At 39.5% G+C, this 22,273-nt stretch overlaps 1 protein-coding gene across 1 annotated transcript in view; it reads right to left on the reverse strand.

The window, feature by feature from the left end:
• Positions 1-22,273, reverse strand: part of ANGPT1 (angiopoietin 1) — a 797,336-nt gene that overhangs the window by 250,950 nt on the left and 524,113 nt on the right. The window contains exon 17 of the transcript XR_014056675.1: positions 13,348-13,444. The gene's annotated coding sequence lies outside the window, so the exon portion shown is untranslated. The remainder of the gene's footprint in view (positions 1-13,347; positions 13,445-22,273) is intronic.

Raw genomic sequence — 22,273 nt, forward strand, 5'->3', positions numbered from 1 at the left:
GGGAAGATTCTGGGCTTCCCAGGTGGCATTAGGGGTAAAGAATCCACTTGCCAATGCAGGAGACATAAGAGACGCAGGTTCGATCCCTGGGTAGGGAAGATCATCTGGAGAAGGGGGTGGCAAACCACTTCAGTGTTCTTGCCTGGGAAATCCCAAGGACAAAGGAGCCTGGCAGGCTACAGTTCATAGGGTTGCAAAGAGCTGGACACGACTGAAGTGGCTTAGCACACACGCATATACAAACAATGGGATACAGCCACACAAAAAAAGAAAAAGGAATCTTGCTACTTGCAACATGGATGGACCTACAGGGGATTAGGCTAAGTGAAATAAGTCAGGCAGAGAAAGTCAAATACTATATGAGCACATTTATACTTGGAATCTAAAAAATGAAACAAATGAACAAACATAACAAAACAGAAATAAGTTTTAGATATAAACAAGTGGTTGCCAGAGGAGTGGAGAATGTGGGTATAAAACATAAGTGATAAAGATTAAAGTATACAAACTTACAATCACCAAATATATGAAACATGGGTATGAAATATAGTGTGAGGAATGTAGTCAATAATTATGTAATATCTTTGTATGGTGACTGCTAGTAACTAGACTTATGGTGATCATTCTGAAACATATAGAAATGTCAGATCACTATGTTGTATGACAGGAACTAAGATAGGTTATAGGTCAGTTATACTTCAAAATCAGAAACAACTAGAAAACGATTAGATTTGTGGTTACCAGAGGCAAGGGATGGGGGGGTGGTGTAAGAATTGGATGAAGGCAGTCAAAAGGTACAAACTTCTAATTATAAGATAAAGAAGTACTAGGGGTGAAAGCTGCAACATGATAAATGTAATTAACCCTGCTTTATGACATATATGAAAATTGTTAAGAGGGTAAATCCCAAGAGTTTTCATTACAAGGAAAAAAAAGATTTTTCTTTAATTTTGTATATATATGAGTTGATGGATGTTCATGAAACTTTTTGTGATAATCATTTCATGATATACGTAGGTCAGACCAGTATGCTGTATTCCTTAAACTCAAATGGTGCTGTAAGTCAATTATATTTTAATAAAACTGGAAGGAAAAAAAAAAGAAATGACTCAGGGAGAAGGTAGCTCTCCCACTCAAGTGCACGTGGCCCAGCATGAGAAGAGAGCTGGACAATTGATCAAGATTGGAGACTGACATGGCCACCTGTGAAAGCTGCTTCCTATAACCTAAAGCGTTTCTTCCTAGAACTAACCCCAACCAGCAGCATGATTGCAGCAAGGAGAGACCTGGTCTCAGCTGCTAGATCAGTAGTGGGCTCACAAGCCAAAGTGGACCAGTGAACCCTTTCCTCAGAGATTCGAATATGGCAAAAGCAACATTCCCCTCTTGAATGGCTGACCTTATAACCCTTGAAGTGGGTAACAGTCATGGCTTCCACCACATGGTCAAGATAACAGAAGAAATGAGAGAAGGATCAAGTGAATATTCAGAAATGTGAATAGTTGTGAGACAGAGAAATTCCTGCTGGTTGTGAAATTCCTCTTCTATTCTTCCTGAGATCCCCAGCAACATTCTTGCCCTGGGGTTCTATCAGACTCCCTAGTATTATCTTAAATAATTATGAATCCATTATTTATTTCCTTAAGTTAATTTGAATTCATTCTAACTCTTACCAGCTGGTGGTAGTTGGAGTCAAATGTGTATTTGATCATAAGTTAAGCTTTTAATATTTATTATAACTATTGGAGTTTTTGTTGATGAATTATTAGATACTCAGTATTAAACATAGATTATTTCCTTTAAGGCTCCCAGGTTTTATGAAGTGGGCAATATTATCCCTTTTCTACAGGTGAATAAACTGACTGCTTTGGGTTTTATTTTTTTAATGATTTTTCTATTGTGGTAAAAATCACATAATATAAAACATACTATTTAACCATATTTAACTGTACAGTTCAGTAGCACTAAGTATGTTCACATTGTTGGCAACTCTCACTACTAATCCATCTCCCAAATTTTTCACCTTCCTAAACTGAAACTCAGTCCCTGTTAAACAGTAACTCCCCGTTTCCCTTCCCCAAACACCTATCCCCCAGCCCCTGGCATCTACAAATATACTTTCTGACTCTATGAATTTGACTATTCTAGGTATCTTGTATAAGTGAAATCAAATGGTATTTGCACCTAATGTATATTGTAATGCATTTTTGAGGTTAACTTAACATATATCCTACAGATTGCATCTTCTTCCTGCACCTTCATGCTGCTGCTGCTGCTGCTACTAAGTCGATTCAGTCGTGTCCAACTCTGTGCGACCCCATAGACGGCAGCCCACCAGGCTCCACCAGGCTCCACCGTCCCTGGGATTCTCCAGGCAAGAACACTGGAGTGGGTTGCCATTTCCTTCTCCACTGCATGAAAGTGAAAAGTGAAAGTGAAGTTGCTCAGTCCTGTCCGACTCTTTGTGACCCCATGGACTGCAGCCTACCAGGCTCCTCTGTCTATGGGAATTTCCAGGCAAGAGTACTGGATTGGGGTGCCATTGCCTTCTCCTCCTTCATGCTATACAGTAGGTTTTTATTAGTTACCTATTTTATAAATAGTAGTATATGTTAATATATATAACCCCAATCTCCCAGTTTATCTCACTCCACAAAGAAGATGTGGTACATATATACAATGGAATATTACTCAGCTATAAAGAGGAATGAAATTGTGCCATTTGCAGAGATGTGGATGGACCTAGAGACTGTCATACAGAGTGAGGTAGGTCAGAAAGAGAAAAACAAATGTTGTGTGCTAACACATGTATGTAGAGTCTAGAAAAATAGTACAGATGAACCTACTTACAAAAGCAGAAACAGAGACACAGACATAGAGACTGATGTTTGCTCTTGTCACTCATCCTGGATTTAGACACTATTTAGTGGTGAGGCTACTTTCTAATAGACTTCTCTTAGCTTGATTCTAACTCTATTCTATTTAATCTCAGGCCCACACTTTTAGTCACTAATTCATAAGATTTGGTAAGATGATTTGCCAGAGGTAAATCTGAGGTAGAGAAAGTGTACAAAATACTGATTTTCCTAATACTTTTCAATTTTCTAGAAAATCAGTTTAATTTGGGGTTAAGAATGGAGATAAGCAGAAAGTATTTAGGGGAGCATTTATCAAAATGTATTTCGTTATGTCAGATCTCTGTAATTCCAAACATTGAAGACTCATGGAGTGGCAAAGGAAAGGAAATTATGTAAGGGCTAGTCATTAAGAAGCGAAGTCTGTGCATCATTTGGCTGGTATTTACCAGTGCCAGGGGTCAAAAGCTTCCACTTCAAGCATTAGTGGATTCTCCCTCAGTGAATTTCCCCCAAGCTACAGGGCTGTATAACTCTTCTCAAGTCTAGCAGGGTTGCTTTCACAAGTAGTTTTAATCACAAACATTCATTTGGCCACAAATACATTCCTGTACAATTCCTTCATGGGTGCCTTCTTAAGAGTGAGTTGAACTGTTAACTTACTTTTAAACAAAACAGAATAATTGAAATGTCTGACTGCTTCCTATCAGTATTAAAAAAATATGTATTTATACAACAGCTGCAACTTGTTCAGTGGGATTGTTTTACCCAAAGAAGGACAAAAAGAAAAGTAACAAGGGAACACTAATGTTTGCAATGGAAAGAAATGAATATACCCACAGCTTTTTAATGTTGCTTAACATAAAAATGGCTTTGAGGATTAAATGAGTAACATCCTATTATGATTCATCTTACTTCCAGATGATTAGCAGCGCTGGGCCACAATGATTATAAAATAACTAAAGAAAAGGGGCGAGTAGGATTTAGAGTACACTACAAAAATTTAACACCAGTAACTACAAAACAATTGATCAAACTCTGTAAAATGACATAGCTGCTTTAAAAAGAATGGCAAAAATATGCCTTTGAGGTTTATCCTCATTGACAGCCCTAGTAATCTTTCCCCATGAGTGAACGAATTGGTATATTTTCAACTGACCAAAGTTACATAACAACATTAAATAGATACTGAATATTTTACGAGCACTCATAACCCACCGCTGCCAGTTAACAACTCATCCAAGCATGCGTGGCGCAGTAGCAGTAAGTGAGAGGGGAGCCACGAGCTGGCTCACTTAGTGCCAATATCTGGGCTGAACCACAGATTTTATGGTCCATCCTTGTCTTTAAAACCAGAACTGGGTGTTCTCAGCCTGCCAGAGATAATAAGTTTCTTAGTAACCAACTTGTTCATCATATCATTCAATAAGCACGGCACAGAGGATGAGAGAGAAGAGTCAGGAGCCAGCTGTCAGGTGTGAATCTACCAACTCTCCCACTTGGCCCTATGGCTTAACCACTGTGTAACTCAGTGATAACTAGTCAAATGAAGATAATATTAATTCTAACCTCACAGGATTGTTATGAGAATTAAAAATGTTCGTCATTAGAAAACCTTTAGAACAGCACTTGACACTGTAGTAAGCACTGTGTAATGGCAGAATACAAAAATGAAGGTCATTGGTTTGTTCCAGCAGTACTTATGTGCCTTCCAAAGCCTGGACAGCATGCATTGCTTAAGATTGACAAGGTAACTGCCCTCGTGGAACTTACATCCTGGTTGGATAAGGGAGACAATGAAAAAGTAATAGACAGGAGTATGGCTTCCCAGGTGGTGCTAGTGGTCAAGAATCTGCCTGTCAACGCAGGAGACATTAAGAGATGCGGGTACAACCCCTGGGTCAGGAAGACTCCCTGGAGAAGGGAATAAAAACCCACTCCAGTATTCCTGCCTGGAAAATTCCATGGACAGAGGAACCTGGTGGGCTATATAGTACATGGGGTTGCAAAGAGTTGGACAGGACTGAGTGACTCACACACAGCAGATACTGAAAATTTCTGTGAAGAAAATAAATGTTTAAACAAATGATGAAATGAGATTTGAGGTGGGGAGATGAGGAGCAGGCACTGGTCAGAAAAGCTCTCTTTAATATTATTTTATGAGAAGCTTTGTCATGTGAGGCCCAGAGAGAAGAGCTAGAGGATGAGGGGGGATAATCTGTGTCAGAGTGTGGGGTCAGTCTCATAGGAGCAACATGGAGAGAAAGGAGATGGAGGACTTTTCCAAAGGAAAATTTAAGTCCTCTTAGCTGAACAAGAAGTGATGGATTCTGGGCAGGTAAGCGCAAAAGATTTCTATCAGATATTTGAAGGGTTTTAACCAAGTAAATGATATACTCTTGGTTACATATATTAGGTACAATATTTTTGATCCATAATTTTACCATCCAAAAATAACCATTTTTTTTCTTATTTTTCTATAATTTAAAATAGATTCTCTTTGAGCAGCCATTCTCCTTGATGTCAAAAAATGTAATCTCAATGCCAAGTAAATTCAATCAAATTAGCAATTTTCCTATTCACCTCACTCCTCTCTTTTTGGCTGAAATGACCTGCATGCCAGCGGGTTTATCTAACATAATGTCTTTATGAGGTTGTATTAAGAGGACCATCAGAACTTTGGTCCAAGGTCCTCATGTCTCCACTCTGACATCCACTGAAATGTGTTTCATTTGCATCCTTGTTTGTGTTTTGGGATCTGTCTCCACTGGTATCTGTGGAGAAGGCAAGTTTCCATCTGACAAGCAGGCACTGGTCCACACACTGTATCCTCTTGGATGCTACCGAAATTGATCCTCTCTGGGGAACTTCTGCATCCTTCTGGGGACCAGAGAGACTTTCTGACTCTCCAAATCATCAAACACTGAGGTGGGAGCGCACACCAGCCCCTCTGTCCTGTGTCTGCTCTTCCTCTGTGAATCACCTCCTGTGTGAGGATCACAAGAAGGTTTCTTGCCTCCTTAGGCTCACTCAGAGGCTGGGCACCTAAAATTTGCTCTGACCCTACTACACCTCTTTTGGAATGGGGACCATCTAGAGAAGATGACATGAGGCAGTTCTTCAGAAACTATCCAACCCCAGTCCCTACTGCCCTCTTCTCAGGCTCTGCTTCTCCTGCCTCAGCCTGAGCTCTGAAAAACAATTTTAAGTGTAGAAAAACTGGCTCATCTGTTACATGCATTCTTTTCAACTCTATTGGTTACATACAACAATTTTAATTTTGGTAATCAAAAGCCAGGCTTTGGGAACTCAAAAATCCTTTATTATATCCTATAGCTTTTGCTTAGCATTTCAAAAGTCTCTTTTTTTTCTTTTGAGAATTGACTTGTCTTTGTCCTGTTCAGTGTGACTTCCCTTTTCCAATGCAGTGAGTCTCATCCATACTAGCTGATGTCTGAACTCCCCTCTTTAGATAAAACTGCTGTGTGCTCCAGGTCCATTGTCAGTCTTTGTGGGAGAGTGAGGGATGTATGTATATGAACATGGTTAGTTTTTCTAAATTTTGTTTTCCAAGTGACCATTCTCACTTGTGGATATCTTTTCCTAAGACAGAACTTCCAAGAGCTCTTCCAATGCATAGTTATAAAATTCAGTTTTTGATTGCAAGCAACAAAAGTCTACTCTATTTTTTAACCAAAAGGGGTCTACTTGGTTCACAGCAGGTTTCACAGATGGAATGGCATACAGCAGTAATTTAGGAGGCTTGTCACCTCTACCATCAATACAACAAACCTTGTCAATTCTAAAGGAAATCAGTCCTCAATACTGATTGAAAGGACTGATGCTGAAGCTGAAGCTCCAATATTTTGGCCACCCGATACGAAAAACTGACTCATTGGAAAAGACCCTGATGCTGGGAAAGATTGAAGGCAAGAGGAAAAGGGGACAACAGAGGATGAGACGGTTGGATGGTATCACCGATTCAATGGACATGAGTTTGAGCAAGCTCTGGGAGTTAGTGATGGACAGGGAAGACTGGCATGCTGTAGTCCATGGGGTCACAAAGAGTCAGACATGACTGAGTGACTGAACTGACTGTCACCTCTACAGTGGTAGAGCAAAACCTCCAACCATGACTCACAACCTTGCATCATTTACTCAGGTTCAGGTAGAGAGAGTTTCACTGGCCAAGATCACATTCCACCCACTGCATGCAACGGGCCACGGAGAGGAGTTATCCAGGCCCAATCACTCTGTAATAGGAAACAGAAGTTACTTCCTACCAAGACTTCACACAGTGGGGAAAGCACAACTCCCTGAACAGAAATCAAGATGGGATTAGGAAGGTGAAGAACTCCTGGACAGACAAAATGACTAGGTCCACTGCTGCCATTCTATGATTCTGTATTTTATATAAAGTATTGAGAAGGGCTACAGATATCACTAATGTGCTGTTGGGGAGTATTACTGTGATTTCTTCTTAAAGATTAACAATTGAAAAAATCCTCTACCAAGAAAGAACTTTTTAGACAGTTTAGACAATTCCTCCTCCTATGCAAGGGTTTAGTATTCAGTTCCTCTGCTGACCTAGACAGATCATTCTTTTCTATTAAGAAAGAGAAAATAATGAAATGTTAGAGCCAACATATGGAACCCAGTTTGGAAAAGAGTCAGGGAATATAATAGGGTAAAGAAGGAGAATGAGAAGAAGCTAGGAGGGCGAGCAGGAAAGAAAAAGCAGGAAAAGAAAAGCATCATTACAATGATACTTCAGGAACAGCTTTAAATGGAAGACAGCAAATGAACCAGTATCATGAACTGAAGGAATCTCTCTCCCATCCTTCTTTCATGGCTCCTTCCCTCCTCTCCTCTGTCTCTCTCTCTCCTCCTTTCTCTTTAATTTTATTTTGACACAATATCTATTTCCTGGCACCTGCTATTAGGCAAAAGATTTCTGAGTTAACTTCTGCAATGTTAATTCTACTCTTCACCCAAACAATCACCACAAAATGACAATTCAACAAAAACCTAAAATACAACACAGAGATTTCTAGGATTTTATTCTCTTTTCCTTGAAACTTCTAGAATCACCTTTAATATGTTCATTGCAGCCGGAATGTAACTATTTCCCATACAAAGCTGACTTACAGCTTTGGCTTTTTGTCATGGTAAAGTGGTAAATAATCATAACATGATTTGAAAATGTATAGTTTTGTCTAAATCTAAACTACAGTTCCATGTAAGCTTGCCCACAAATGTGTTTCCACTAAATCAGGACAGCCTACACCCAATGGTGAGAAACACGTAGAACTCCGTTTCCCGGGCTTTAACGATTTCTTCAACGGAGGAGTCCTTTAGATCTTAGTTGGATGTAGACCAAAAAATTCATTCACCCAGATCAACAAAATCATTCACTCACTTGGATGGAACTATCAGATAGGTGTGTCATTGGACTGGCTGCAAGATTTCATAAGCATTTACGTTGTATGGCTTTTTGTGCTTCAAGTTGTGTGGCTTTTCATGAGAATACAAATAATCACCATTATTATCTTCAATAATTATTGAATACAGTCTATCTTTCAGGAACTATTCTCAGCACTTTAAATGTAGTGTTTCAGTCAATCTTAATAACCCCTGTATGAGGTGATACATTGCTGTGTATTGAGATATGTATTGTGATTGTTATCACCATCCCCATTTTACAGGTTCTATAATTGTTTAGTCATTAAGTCGTGCCTGCCTCTGTAGCCTGCTAGGCTCCTCTGTCCATGGGATTTCCCAGGCAAGAATACTGGAGGGGGTTGCTATTTCCTTCTCCAGAGGATATTCTTGACCCAGGGATCAAACCCGCGTCTCCTGCATTGGCAGGTGGATTCTTCACCACTGAGCCAGCAGGAAGCCCTTTATATAGGTCTTATGAACAGCTGATACATAGTGAGCCAGCTTTAAATCAATATATGCTTATTCCAGAGCCCATGAGGCATTACATCCTGAAAATTATGGGCTGGAGCATTTGCGCAAGGGTTGCTTTATCAAATTTGGCTTTGTAACAGTAACTTAAACTTATGGGACTGATGATAGCATTCCAATATGCATTGAGTGGATTTGCTGGAAGAAGGCTTTTGCTAAGCTCACCAAGACACTCAGTGTATCATTCTGTTTTACTTTCTTCACTGCACTTCTCCAACTTCAATGTGAGTTGAAGGGAGAAAGGATTTTGCCTATTTTTTTTTTTTTTTAACTAATGTTTCAAGAGCATCTTAAAAGACTGACCCATGGAACATGCTCAATGAATATTCTTTGAATGTTGAAGTTGCAGATTGGAATTTCAGTCATAAAAATAAACTCTGCATCAGATACCCATATGAAATGAAAATCAGGCCATGGTCCCATGGATAATGTAATCTGTTTTCCCAGTTCCTTCCTTTTCACATTCATCTGTATGTGTGTGGGCATTTGTATATATGTGTCTGTGTGCATGTTTGTGTATGGGGGAACATTCAGAGTATTTTCTTCAGCCTTAGTGGCATGGAGTCTGAAAATGTGCTGTAGACAAATATTTAAAGCCCCAACTGCCTTTGAAAATTATTTGAAAGGACAACATATGAAAGTGATTAAAAATATGAGCTTAGTCTGGCAGCTGAATTTAGATTAGAATCCCTATAAATTCTAAATTACTATATTTCCTTAACATTTCTCATGCAAATATTAGCATTTTCTTTCCCTTGATTACAATGTTAAGATATTTTGTCTCATTTTCTATCATATTTTCCTGGCTAGATCTTCCATTTGAATGTTAAATAGAAGCAGTAATAGTTAGAATTCTCCTTCTGTTCTTGATTGTAAAGTGAATGCTTCAAAATAAATTACAACAGTTGTATATTCTTGTTAGATTTCCATTAGTAATTGTGCCAGTTATCAACTTACTTCCTCTTGTCTCCAAGTATATACTTTATTGCCTGCTCTTTGAAAATGCAGATGGGCCCTTTAAATATTTTTCCTTTGACAGCTAGCATGACATTAAACTTGGGCTTCCCAGGTGGCTCAGTGGTAAAGAATCTGCCTGCCAATGCAGGAGATGCAGGAAATGTCAGTTCAATCCCCTGGCAAACCCCCTGGAGTATGAAATGAACCTACTACAGTATTCTTGCCTGGAAAACCCCACGGGCAGAAGAGTCTGACAGGCTACAGTCCATGGGGTCGCAGAGTCAGAAACGACTGAGCGCGCATGCATGACAATTAAACCTAGGCAGTGGAGGGCAGTAGGGAGACACTGCAAAAGGAAAGGGCTCACCTTCCTGGTTGTGGCATGCTCCCTGGGCATGCTCCTGCAGCTCACAGGCGTTCCCATGCCTACCTCCTAGGGTACAGGCAGCTCTTCTAGCATCGGGCTCTGGAAGCACCACAGCTTCTCCAAGGCCAGGCTCCTACGGAACGGGCAACTCCTCCAACATCAGGCTCCTGGGGTACACATAGTTCCCTCATGTCCAGCTCCTGCAGCACTAGGCTCTTGCAGTGAACGGAGATTCGTGGCAACTAGAGGCCAGCAGCTTCCCCCAGCATCCCCTTGCAATGTTTCATTGCATAGTTCCTCTAACAAGATACTTTGCCATGAATGACTTTCCCCAAAATCCTAGAGTAGATTTTTGGGCAATTTCCAGAGGGTAGATTTTCTAGCAAATTCTACTAGTATGCCACTAGAGGAACTTCTCCGCCCTCCTTCTCCCTAAAGAAGTCAGGGTTGCTAGGAGGAGAAGAGGAAGGGTCCTCCTTGGGCGTTGTATCTCAGCTCTAGGGGTAGTGCTGCCTCTTTATTTTTGCCATATTCTTTAGCATTTTCTTTACTTTTCACTAACCAATCCCTCACTTATTCCAATCGCTTGTCCCAGTTAAAAATTCTTTAAGCATTTCCTGTTCACATTGCTGTGCTGTTTCTGTCTCCTGATTGGACCCTGACTGATTTGCCAGGTTAAGTATGTTTTCTTCTACACTTCTTTTACTAAAATTTTGTATTATAAACATTCTGAATGGGCACTGAATGTAATTTAAGGTCTTTTTCTGTACTAATTGAGATAATGTCTCTCTTTTTAAAAATTTGTTAATGTCATGATATATGTTAATTTTTCAAAAACATGAAACCATCCTTTCACTCCTGGGATAAATCCAATATGGTAATAATTTCTAATGCCCTATTATCTCTGATTTTCTAATATTTTCTTAGGACTTTTCTGTGTATGCATAATACAGAAGATTGAGTAACAATTCTCCTTTCTTGTTTGTCCTTATCTGGTATTAGTTTCAACCTTATGCAAACCTTATGAAACATCTCAGAAAGAGACCACATCTATCATCTCAACTCCTTTCTTTCTGGCCTTCTTTTCTTTGTCTTTGAGCAGCTACTATAGAATCTCTTTATATTCTCTTTGTCTTTGACTTAGATCGCCATCATTTTTAATTTGGGTATTAACAAAGGCTTCCTCCCTTATCCAAATTGCTTCCTCCCTTACCCATGTAGCTAGCCAAGTTATCAGTCTCAAATAGTGCCCTGTTTTCTTGCAGAATAATATTCTTGAAAACTTATCAAAGGCAAATATATGCATGCCATGAAAGGAATTATGCATTATAAGAAAAACTCTCTTTCTGGAAGACTAAAAATTGATACCAAACTCCTAATTGCAGTTCACATTTTAGACACAGACTTTAAAAATGTAGAACTAATATGTCATACATGTTTTTTCACTTTGTTCTCTTCTCTCCTAATTATTCATGTAGTCAACAAGTTTAGGTCCAATGAGTTAGCCTAATGATTCCCATCTTTATCTCAAATTTATTAAGTTCATGGGTTCTTTGCTTGTTATCACTAACATCAGCACTTTGGGGCAGTGGTAATTATGTTTGCAAAATAATAAGAGTAAAATGCAATGAAACACACTATTTGAAAAAAATTTCTGTGCTACAAAATTGTAAATTATAAAGTAAGTCCTACCATCAAAAAGGTAATTTAAAGAATGTATATTTAGATCCTATAATCTAATAGGATGTATATATAAAATAAACCATGTGTATTTAGATCCTAAAAGGCAATTTTAGGGTTTTCCATGGCTGAAAGTGGGCATTGTTTGAAAATATTAAAATGGTCAAGGCCTCTTTTACAAAAATCTTTGTTTCCTCTTTTCCCTAAAATTAAATCTAAACTTTTGAGCACATCACTCAATATCATCTGCAATCCCTGCTGACTTTTCAAGCCAGAGATCTCACTCTTCTCTCCCTCCCATCTCCCTGTGTGCCACTCACCGTCCCCAAGTGTGCTTGGCCAGCCTGTTTCTATGACTTGATGTCAGTCTGGCTTTACCATCTCATCCCTCCTTTTTAATCATTCTAATTTTTTTAAGTCTTTGGAAACACTAACTCCAACAGAAGTCCTCTTCCTTCTTTAAGCATCTACAAAACAAATTAATTTTCCTCCTATATTCCTCTAATTACTTTATTTCTTGAAACTGTATCTTCTAATTAATTGGAGGTAACTGTACCAGTTTGAGGTACAGTATAAATCACATCTTCTTTTAATATTCCAATTAAATAGCTGAGTCATCATTTAACCTCTTCCAGTAATTTCTTCATATTCCCAGAGTCTACACTGTAGAACAATTCTGAGAACAATAAAAGTTCTAATAACTGTTAGCACTTATGTAGTACTTTACAATGTGCATTTTGTGTATATCAATGCATTTGGTTATGACAACAACTGTATAAGCAGACCTTATGACAACACCTATTTAATGCAGCATGATTCTGAGGCAGAGAAAGGTTAAGAAACTTGCTCAAGATCACACAGCTGGCCTCTGTGGCCTGAGTCCATCCCTTTAAGTCTTATGGAGAAAGATCCTGCAGGCAAAAAGTGAAGAAACTGGTTTTGTGACTCTGAAGACCAGGATGGCACAAGCAGTTTTGAGGACTCAGGTGAAATGACACAGAGTAAAGGCAAAACTCTCTTCTCACTTCTGAGTGAATTGCATCCTGGTTTCGGTGCGGTGAAGAGGTGAAGATTCAGGGGAAAACAGTGGCCCAGATACCTTAGAAGATTCTGTTTGGGCAGCACTGAAAGCCAACATTCTCAGCACAAGTGCTGGCCTTCCTGTGAGGGCATAAACAGCACAGACATGGGAAAGGATTCTGGTTCAGATGATACTGATGAGGAGAGCATTGGGGGTGTTAGATATTGTTGGGGAGATATCCCTGGAAATGTCAAGAAGTAGCCAGGTGAGACTGGGATAAACTAAATCTTCCCATTATGAGGGACTGGGTGGGAGACAACTGAAATCTACATTGTTATGATTAATGAGACGCCACAGTGCTTATGGTTTTGTGAAATCTAGAACCACTTTAAATACACAGATAATCTTATCTATTATCACAATTAGCATTCAAGATATGCATTGTTATTTCTTTATGTGTTTAAAAAAACTGACACTGAGATAAACAAATAACTTACTCAAGATCAGGACTCTTGTAAATAGCAGCCTGGGGGTTCAAACCTAGTGATTTCTGCCTCCAAGTTTCAGGTTCTCTCCACTGCATACAATGCCTTCCTGTAACAGAGAAAAAAGAAAAAACATACTGTTGTGTCTTCTATTTGACACACACAAGCGAAGCATTCTTTTCTGAGTACGTGGCATTTCTCATGACCTAGAAATTAGAATTCATTGATATTTTCATAAAATGAAGTCCCCAGTGAAGAGTTTTGTCCTCACCCAAGTTAGATAAACCTCGGAATGCTGCTACAATCTGATGAGTCTCAGTGTGGTTTTCTTTAGAAAACGTGAGTGCAGATGTAGCTATCACTTTTAATGTGTGGATAAGTGCGTATGGAGACCACGGCCCTCACTCTCACCTCATATGGCAGACACATGGGGCAGGACCCTCCATTTCCCACAGCACACAGTTTGGCCTCATGCAAGTATTTTTTTCATGTTTACAATAAAATGTGTTTCCCAAGACATGATATCCCTCAAAAATCTGCACGTTATCTTTTTTAAAAAATATTTTCCTTTATTTATTTTAATTAGAGGGTGATTGCTTTACAACGTATTGGTGTCTGCTATATTCTTATGGCTGCTGAATCAGCCCACCCCTCTAGGTCCTCACAGATCACCAGGCTGGGCTCCCTGTGTTATACGGCAAATTCCCACTAGCTACCTATTTTATACATGATAGTGCATATATGTCGATGCTGCTCTCTCAATTTATCCCGCCCTCCCTTTCCCCAAGGTGTCCACAAGTCCGTTCTCTATACGCACATTATCTTTTTAAGAAAGAAAATTTAAGAAATTCTCTGAACCTCTTCCTTTACTAAAAGAAAATGAAATTTTGTCTCAAAAAGTAGGAAGGAGAAAGGGTGTTATAATATTATCAATTGCAATAGAACCCAATCAGGGGATTCTGCATCAAATTAGATTCAGTTCCTGTTGGTTCTGATGAAATCGTACATCTGATTTTTGTCATAGCAAATGTGATTATGATACCATAACTCAGAAGAAACTTCATTTCAAAGACAAGGGAATGCCATTGCTTACTGCCAAAGTTAAAGCTTCACTGAGAACCTTAGTTCGTTTGTTTGCAGATCACATGTGGATTGGGAAAGCACATGTGACTTGTGAGGACACCTGGGCTGAGCATGTGAATGTTCCCCAAGCGGGCTACTTCATCGCTACCTGCTCTGTTTCTCTTTCAGCCTATCTGAATCGACTGGGTCAAGTTGGTGAAGTGATGCCATCCTTCCTTCCTTGTACCTAATTTTCTGATAAGCTAAAAATCAGCAACATTTCAGAAAATACAGTGCCCTTAGTTAAGGACTTAAATTCCCATGCTACACAAATAGGATTTTTTCTGGAACGCACAAATGTAACAGGTTTATATTTATATAAATGTGTTTTTTTAAAAGTTGTATATAGAAGGAGAGGAGAAAAAAATAATTATGTCTGGGAGTTAGTCCCTTACAATTATGTAAAAGTTCCCAAACTAACTGCCTGAAGCAAAATCAAGAATACAAGAATATTTTGCCAAGAATGTTTCCCTTTAGTATTAAATATTTTAAAATCCCACAAAACTCTGTGTGTCTCAGAAAATGAATTCATCCTTCTCTAACATCTTTAATTTGCTGGTGTTCATGATTGTCTACAATTTTACTTTGAATCAAAGTGTGAAATGGGACTTCAGTACCAAAAAAAAAAAAAAGACACTTTGAATTTTATATCTGGTTAGAAGCTAAAAAGGCTTTTTTTGAATATTTGAGGTTTTTCTTCTTTTAACAATCATGAATAAACTACTGTTCTTGCACAATGCTGATGATTAAATGATAAAACTTGGAAGTAAATTCAATAATGGAATAACAATAAAAACTCATGAGGGTTGTACTGATGCTCTCTTTGAGGTATTCCATTGAAATGATTGTTGCTTCTGAACAAACGGTGTCTCACTGCTTTTGAGGCTGGTGTGTGACTTACTGCTGAAAATTTAGCAGATTGCACTGATGGCTCAGAAAGTAAAGAATCTTCCTGCAATGCAGGAGTAGTGGGTTCAATCCCTGGAGAAGGGCATGGCAACCCACTCCAGTATTCTTGCCTGGAGAATCCTATGGACAGAGGAGCCTGGCAGGCTACAGTCCATGGGGTCGCAGAGTTGGACACTGTTGAGGGACTAAGAGTGACTAATGTTTTAGAATATCTTAAGAGGGAAAATCTGTTGAAACAAATCTCCAAAGTCAGCACTAGAATCTGAAAACCTTGCAAAAAAGCCTGCTCTGTCCTCTTAGCTAGGAATGAGATACATCACTCTTCTCCCACCACGCCAGGCTCCCCCATCTCCAGATGGTCATACTCTTTATGTGTTTCTAAATTCAGTTCAAATACCGCCTTCTCCAGAAACTCCCCCCTCACTCCTTTAAAGTCAGTTCTCTTATTTAAATGCCCTACCTATGTCTTTTTTTGAGGCAGATTTGTTCCTTTTTAGTTACGTTCATTTGAATCTCTGTCTTATTTCCCCTACTTGATTCCAAAAGTTCTTACACATCAGGTTCATTATCTGGTTCATCTTTGATTCCTTCATGGAGCTGAAGTAGTGCTGGACACCAGCCAGGCATAATTGTAAAGAGAGCTTACATTTATTGAGAGTTTACTATGTGCCCATGAGTCTGAAAGGTGTTTAATTCTTCAAAAAATCATTCAAGGTATGTACTTTTATTGTTTCTATTTTTATAAGTGTGAGACCAGAGACTTCAAGAGAATGAATAATGAGTAAACGTTCAAACACAGGATTCAGACTCAGACTGTGTGACTTCAGAGATGGTATTCTTAGAAAAAAAAAGACACTAAATTAGAAAAAAATGAATTTACCAAGAAATTTTCAGAAGCAATGTAGAACAAAGAACAGATTAAAATTATGTGTTCCAACCTCCCATTACAAGAGGAGTCAAATAATCTAATTCCCATCTTTCATGTGCTAACCCTCTCTAAACCATTATAAAAACAGCAGTACACAGTTTCCATCCAAATAGGGTTTTCTGGTCAGATTTTTTTCTAACCTGGCAGAGCCAAGATTTAAATCCAGGAATATCAGAGTCCAAAGCCATGTGCTATCCACCGCAACGCTAGGGCCCTCTAATCCCTTGAACGTTTATCCTCAGCTTCTGTTAGGATCTTTAGAGCTCATTTCCACCGTGTTCCTTTGTTGCCCTCTTGACAGGTCACAGAACCTCTCCCTTTACAGCCTGTCTCCTATATTCTTAGGCTTCTAATTTCTCCCTAGTTTCCTGTTTCCAAGGTCAAACAAGCCACTTTTTTCATTCTTTCCTGAAGGTCAGATTTTTCAGCCTTGCAACATTCTTGTGCCTTCTCTCTGCCCGCTCATCAAGTTATGCACACATGATATTAATACTACATGACTGCTTCAAATTATTCAATTGTTGCTCTAATTGTCATGTGCATTTTTCTCAAAACAGTAATTGCAAGATTGCACAGGCCGATTCAGTAACTCTGCTGTCTTGTGCATGAATATAAAATGAACACAAGGGAGTAGATGAGAGGACGGGAAAGTCACCGCCAGCTGGAACTTGAGAAAAGAGTGATGTTCTGTAACCTCAGGAGCCACTGAACACAACTGAACCTTCTCTATTTTTGGCAATATATGAAGGCTACATGAAATACTGTGGTTTCCCGCCCCTGCCCTCTATGCTTTTGGGGTATATGGAACTGATCTAGTGCTTAATGGTAAGCATCCTAGTAAACTTGGTTGCATGGTACTTCCAGTTAGAATGTGGCTTAGAACAATTTTTGGCATTTTCTTTTTATCAAGATTCATAATGATACATCAAACCCAGTTCTTTTCTATATTTTGGTATTTCTGTGTTTATAGAAATAACTAATATGATTTTTTTGTGTGTACACAGGGCATACAGATTTTATGAAGTTATTATGTAGAGCTGTAGTACAGATCTCGCTGCTATTGCTAAGTTGTTTCAGTCATGTCTGACTCTTTGCGACCCCATGGACTATAGCCCACCTGTCTCCTCTGTCCATGGGATTCTCCAGACAAGAATACTGGAGTGGGCTGCCATTTCCTTCACTTTTTAAAAAAATAAACCTCTGTCAAAATACATGGTAGCAGAGGAGAATTTCAGTATTTTCCTCTGCACACCATAACATACGATGCCATTTCTCCCCATACTGTTAAGGGTTCTCCCTTTAACTTGAATTTCTCTAACAGCAAAAGCATATAAAAGCAAGAACTGAGTAACTGTACAATGCAAGTCTTAATCATTGTCATAACTACAATTTCTATTATGGCTACTATTTTTCTAAGAGTTTTCTGATGTGTACCTTTTTTTTTTTAAGTCTTTGCTGAATTTGTTACATACAACATTGCTTCTATTTTATGTTTTATTCTTTTGGCCAAGAGGCATGTGGGATCTTAGGTCCCCAACCAAGGGTCTGACCTGCACGCCCCTGCACTGGAAGGTGAAGCCCTAACCACTGGACCACCAGGGAAGTCCCCAGTTATTTTTTATTGTTATTATTAGGCAGAGAAATAGTCATCACCAGCACTGTCTTATCACAATGCTTGGGAATTTGAAATTTTGTTTATTACAATGATGAGTTTCCATAACAAGTCTCACCTAATTATGTACTCAAGCCCATCTTGAATAGTGCTTACTATTTTATTTATGCATAATTTAAACACGTTCCCCCATTTCCTTCTTCTGGTTTTGATTCTAACCTGCTCTTTTAAGATTATGTATGTTTCAGCTCCAGTTCAGGTCAGTTCAGTTGCTCACTCATGTCCGACTCTTTGTGACCCCATGAATCACAGCACGCCAGGCCTCCCTGTCCATCACCAACTCCTGGAGTCTACCCAAACCCATGTCCATCGAGTCGGTGATGCCACCCAGCCATCTCATCCTTTGTTGTCCCCTTCTCCTCCCGCCCCTAGTCCTTCCCAGCATCAGGGTCTTTTCCAATGAGTCAGCTCTTCGCATGAGGTGGCCAAAGTATTGGAGTTTCATCAGCTCCAGTGTCACCCTACATTGGAGCATTTCTTCTCAAACTTCAAACTTCAAGTTGCATACAGATCACCTGGGGATCTCAATAGTAGCCCCACTTGCAGTAGATCTGGGTGGGCTGAAGAACCTAGTTCTAGTAAGCTCTCTGGTGTTGCTAATGCTCCTGGCTCTGTGAACAATTTGGAGGAGGGCATGACAATCCACTCCAGTATTCTTGCCTAGAGAAGGACAGAGGAGCCTGGAGGACTACAGTCCATGGGGATGCAAAGAGTTGGACACGACTGACTCAGGACATAGCAGTGAACAACACTTCAGAAAACAGCTTTATGTATAATACATTCTCATCTGAAGCAATAGAAGTGGTGCACCTGATTCTTTTCTCTTCCTAAATGTAAAACTAATCAGTCAGTTTTTCAATAAATATTATTGAGGTCCACAATGTGCCAGATATCAACTATTCTTCATTTTAATACAGAGCCACCTCATTTCCATTGCTACTACCACCCAAGTTCATGCGACTATTCTCTCTTTTGAATTTTTGCAAGAGCTGCTGAATGCATTGCTCTACATACATCCTTGCTCCCTTCTTCAATTTTTTTTTAAATAGAAAATACATGGATTTTTAAAACTGCATTTCTAGTCATAGCATTCCAATGTATCAAATACTTCAAAAGCTTTTCATTGATTTCTAAGATAAAATCCCCAAATTTTAACAAACAATCGGCAAGATCCTGCTTACATTAGTACCTTTACCTCCCTAGTACCTTCACCTCCCGTCACTCTCCTGATTACTGATGTTCCAGCTCATTTGCCTCTCTTTCAGTTATTAAATTTGCTAAGCTTCTTCCCATCCCAAGTCTTTGGCACATGCTTTCGCTTTGCCTGAAATTCTCTTCTTTATCTAATGCTATTCATCCTTCAAACTCAGATTAATATCACCTCATTAGAGAACCCTCATTTGACCTTCTGGATGAAGTCATGACATCATGTTACAAGTTCTTTTAGTGCCATTCATTTCTTTTAGGGGGCACTTTCATAGGCATAGTTACATAATTAAATATGCAAATTAGTCTGCTTCCTCTAATAATGAACTGCAGGAGGGCATGGATTTTGTCTGTCTTCTCTTGACTTTTATACATCTAGTCCTTAGCATACTTCTTGGCATATAGCAGATGTCAACAGATACTTAATAAATGAACGATAAAAAGAAATAGAAATAGATTATATCATTCTGGTCCATTTGTACTTCTCTGTTAAAAACAGATATAGTTTGCCAGTTTTCAAAGAACCAGTCTATAACAAAATACACATCATTAGAATGCAATCCAGTCTCTTAGATGTATCCATAAAGTGTTTTAGTGTCTTCCAGTGTTGCCATGTCACTTCTGTAATTTCCATTTTCTTCTAAATTTCATGAGATGACTAACAGAAAACTTAAATTACTTGCATATGAAAAAAGACCCAGCTGTTTATGTATTTGAGAAGTGTTTAATATACTGCCACATACAACCTCCCACTGCTTCCTAAATTGTTTCTGATGACACACAGTCTTTATGTAAATTATTATATATGCTTAAGTGAAAATGTTAGTTACTCAGTCATGTCTGAGTCTTTCTGACCCCATGGACTGAAGCCCACCAGGCTCCTGTCCATGGAATTCTACAGGCAAGAACACTGGAGTGAGTTGTCATTCCCTTCTCCAGGAGATCTTCCCGAGCCAAGGATCAACCCCAAGTCTCCTGTATTGCAGGCATATTCTTTACATTCTGAGCCACCAGGGAAGCCCATATGTGTTTCACCCTTTGTCAAAGGGGAAGATGCATCTCTGGGAGTTACATCCCAGAAAATCTTTATAATTACACTATTTGGGTATTCCAAAAAGCTACAGCCTCATCTTTTCTGGTTGACAAATCTCATTTGTGAAAATACATGTTGAATCTATTTCTTGAAATTCTGCCACCATCTTGGAGCACAGGGGAAGAGAATAGAAGGGTTCTTGCCAATTACCCTTGAGCCCTGTATGCCCTGAGATATCCAGGACCACAGAAACGCTGGTCCTAGGAGACCTCTAGGATATCTTCAGAAAGCATTATTTTAGACATATTTTTCAAAGTCTGGAAAGTCATCCTCAACTTTCTGAAATCAGCAGAAAAGCAAAAATAATTTTGGAAAATCCTGCTATCCATCTTCTGCATAGAAAATAGGAAGATAATTCAAGTTGGTGAACTGAAGTCACACAGTGTGTGTCTTGCTTCACATATCTTCTGAAGGCCTCTATTCCCGTCCAGCCCAAGAAGATCTCAAGCAATGACCTCAGCCCTCCGCGGGCTGACACAGTCTGTAACTCCAAAGTGATGATTCAGCGTTATTTTAAGCCCCACATGAAGCAGGGGAGTATGAGTCTCCTCAGGTCCATGGTGGGCTCCAGGCCAGCCGCAGCTGTCAGCTCGGCGGGTTTCAGCAAGCTGCTCGATGCAGACTGACATGGAGCCCTTGGCCCGCACAAGCGAAAGCCCTGTACTTATGGGAAAACGCTTAAGTTGCCTACTCTCTTCTTGCGGCTGTTGTTTTACAGTTCAAGTTCCACTTAATAGACATCAGGAAAAAGCTGCTCTGTCTGCAGTGGCAGTGGAAACATCCTTTCTCCCTGGTACTTTGTGTTAACACAGCTTGGCTGAAGGTCACGGAACTCCTGAATCAACTGACAGGGTGGTGGGGGTGTTCTGTAACAACAGAGAGGATCTGAGCACACACCACCACAGGGGTATCCCCAGCTACATTTTGGCCCTGGCTCTCACTCTTACTCACTTTCTCACATAGACATCTCTAATCTTACCCTGTTCCCAAAGGCTTAATAATATGGATACAATAAGCATTCTTTTTCTTTCTTTTTTTTTACTTTTTCCTTCCTTCTAACCTCATTCTAATTTTTGTTTGCCATTTTCATTAATCATTTAACATCCTTAAGATGTTTAAGCTTTAATCTTTGGGCTGAATTTCCTAATTTGTAAACAGGGTAGGTGATTAAGGTAACCAGTCTATGAGTGAGTAGAGGGGCTCCTATTGAATATTTGAAGACTTTTGCTTTTGTTGTGTTTTGAATGTGCCCCTCTGATTTTTGCTTTCTTCCTAAGGTCAAGTTCCATAAGAATTCCAGGATATGCCAACAGACACCTTTACCTTGCCACTTAGGCTTGGGGGGAAATGAAGGATTTTAAAATGACCCACAGGAAATACAAAGGCTCTCCTCCTAACTCTCTCCTCTCCTTCACTGTGTTCACATGCTTCTCACCTCCTTTCATCTCTCCATTTCACTACAAAACCTTTTAGTCCTCTCTTCATTCACTTATTTAACAACATTACTTTGCATGTGAGCAGGACTAGGCATTAGGGATGCTCTAATAAGCAAGACAGAACATTTCCCTGCTCACTTTGCATTTCGGTGAGGAAAACCAACAGCCAACAAGTAAACCAAGCCACCATCAGGGAAGTAACACTATTAATAACAGAGATGTTTCCTTTCTACCTAGGGTTCAGAGGAACTTTCTCTGAACAGTTATATTTAAGCTGAGATCTGAAGAACCAGATCAACTCAAACCCACAAAGAACCCAGGGAAGAAACATTTCAGGCAGAGGGAAAGGCAGGGAGCAGGAAAGAGACTGGCAGAAATTCACAGCAGCTGGAGGATAATAGAGTGCCCGTGACTGGGCTGGGTGAGTGAGGCTGGGGCAGGTCACCTGACAGCCCTGCGGGTCACAGCGACCTCTTGAAGAACAGTGGCAGACTCTGTGAGGATGCAATTGTGAGAGCTCTGCTGATTAACTGGAAAAACTAGGTGAAAAGTCCAAGGAAATCACCTGCTTG

Source organism: Giraffa tippelskirchi, chromosome 6 (genome assembly GCF_054371585.1).
Source record: "Giraffa tippelskirchi isolate mGirTip1 chromosome 6, T2T-mGirTip1v1.2.pri, whole genome shotgun sequence".
Lineage (NCBI taxonomy): Eukaryota > Metazoa > Chordata > Mammalia > Artiodactyla > Giraffidae > Giraffa > Giraffa tippelskirchi.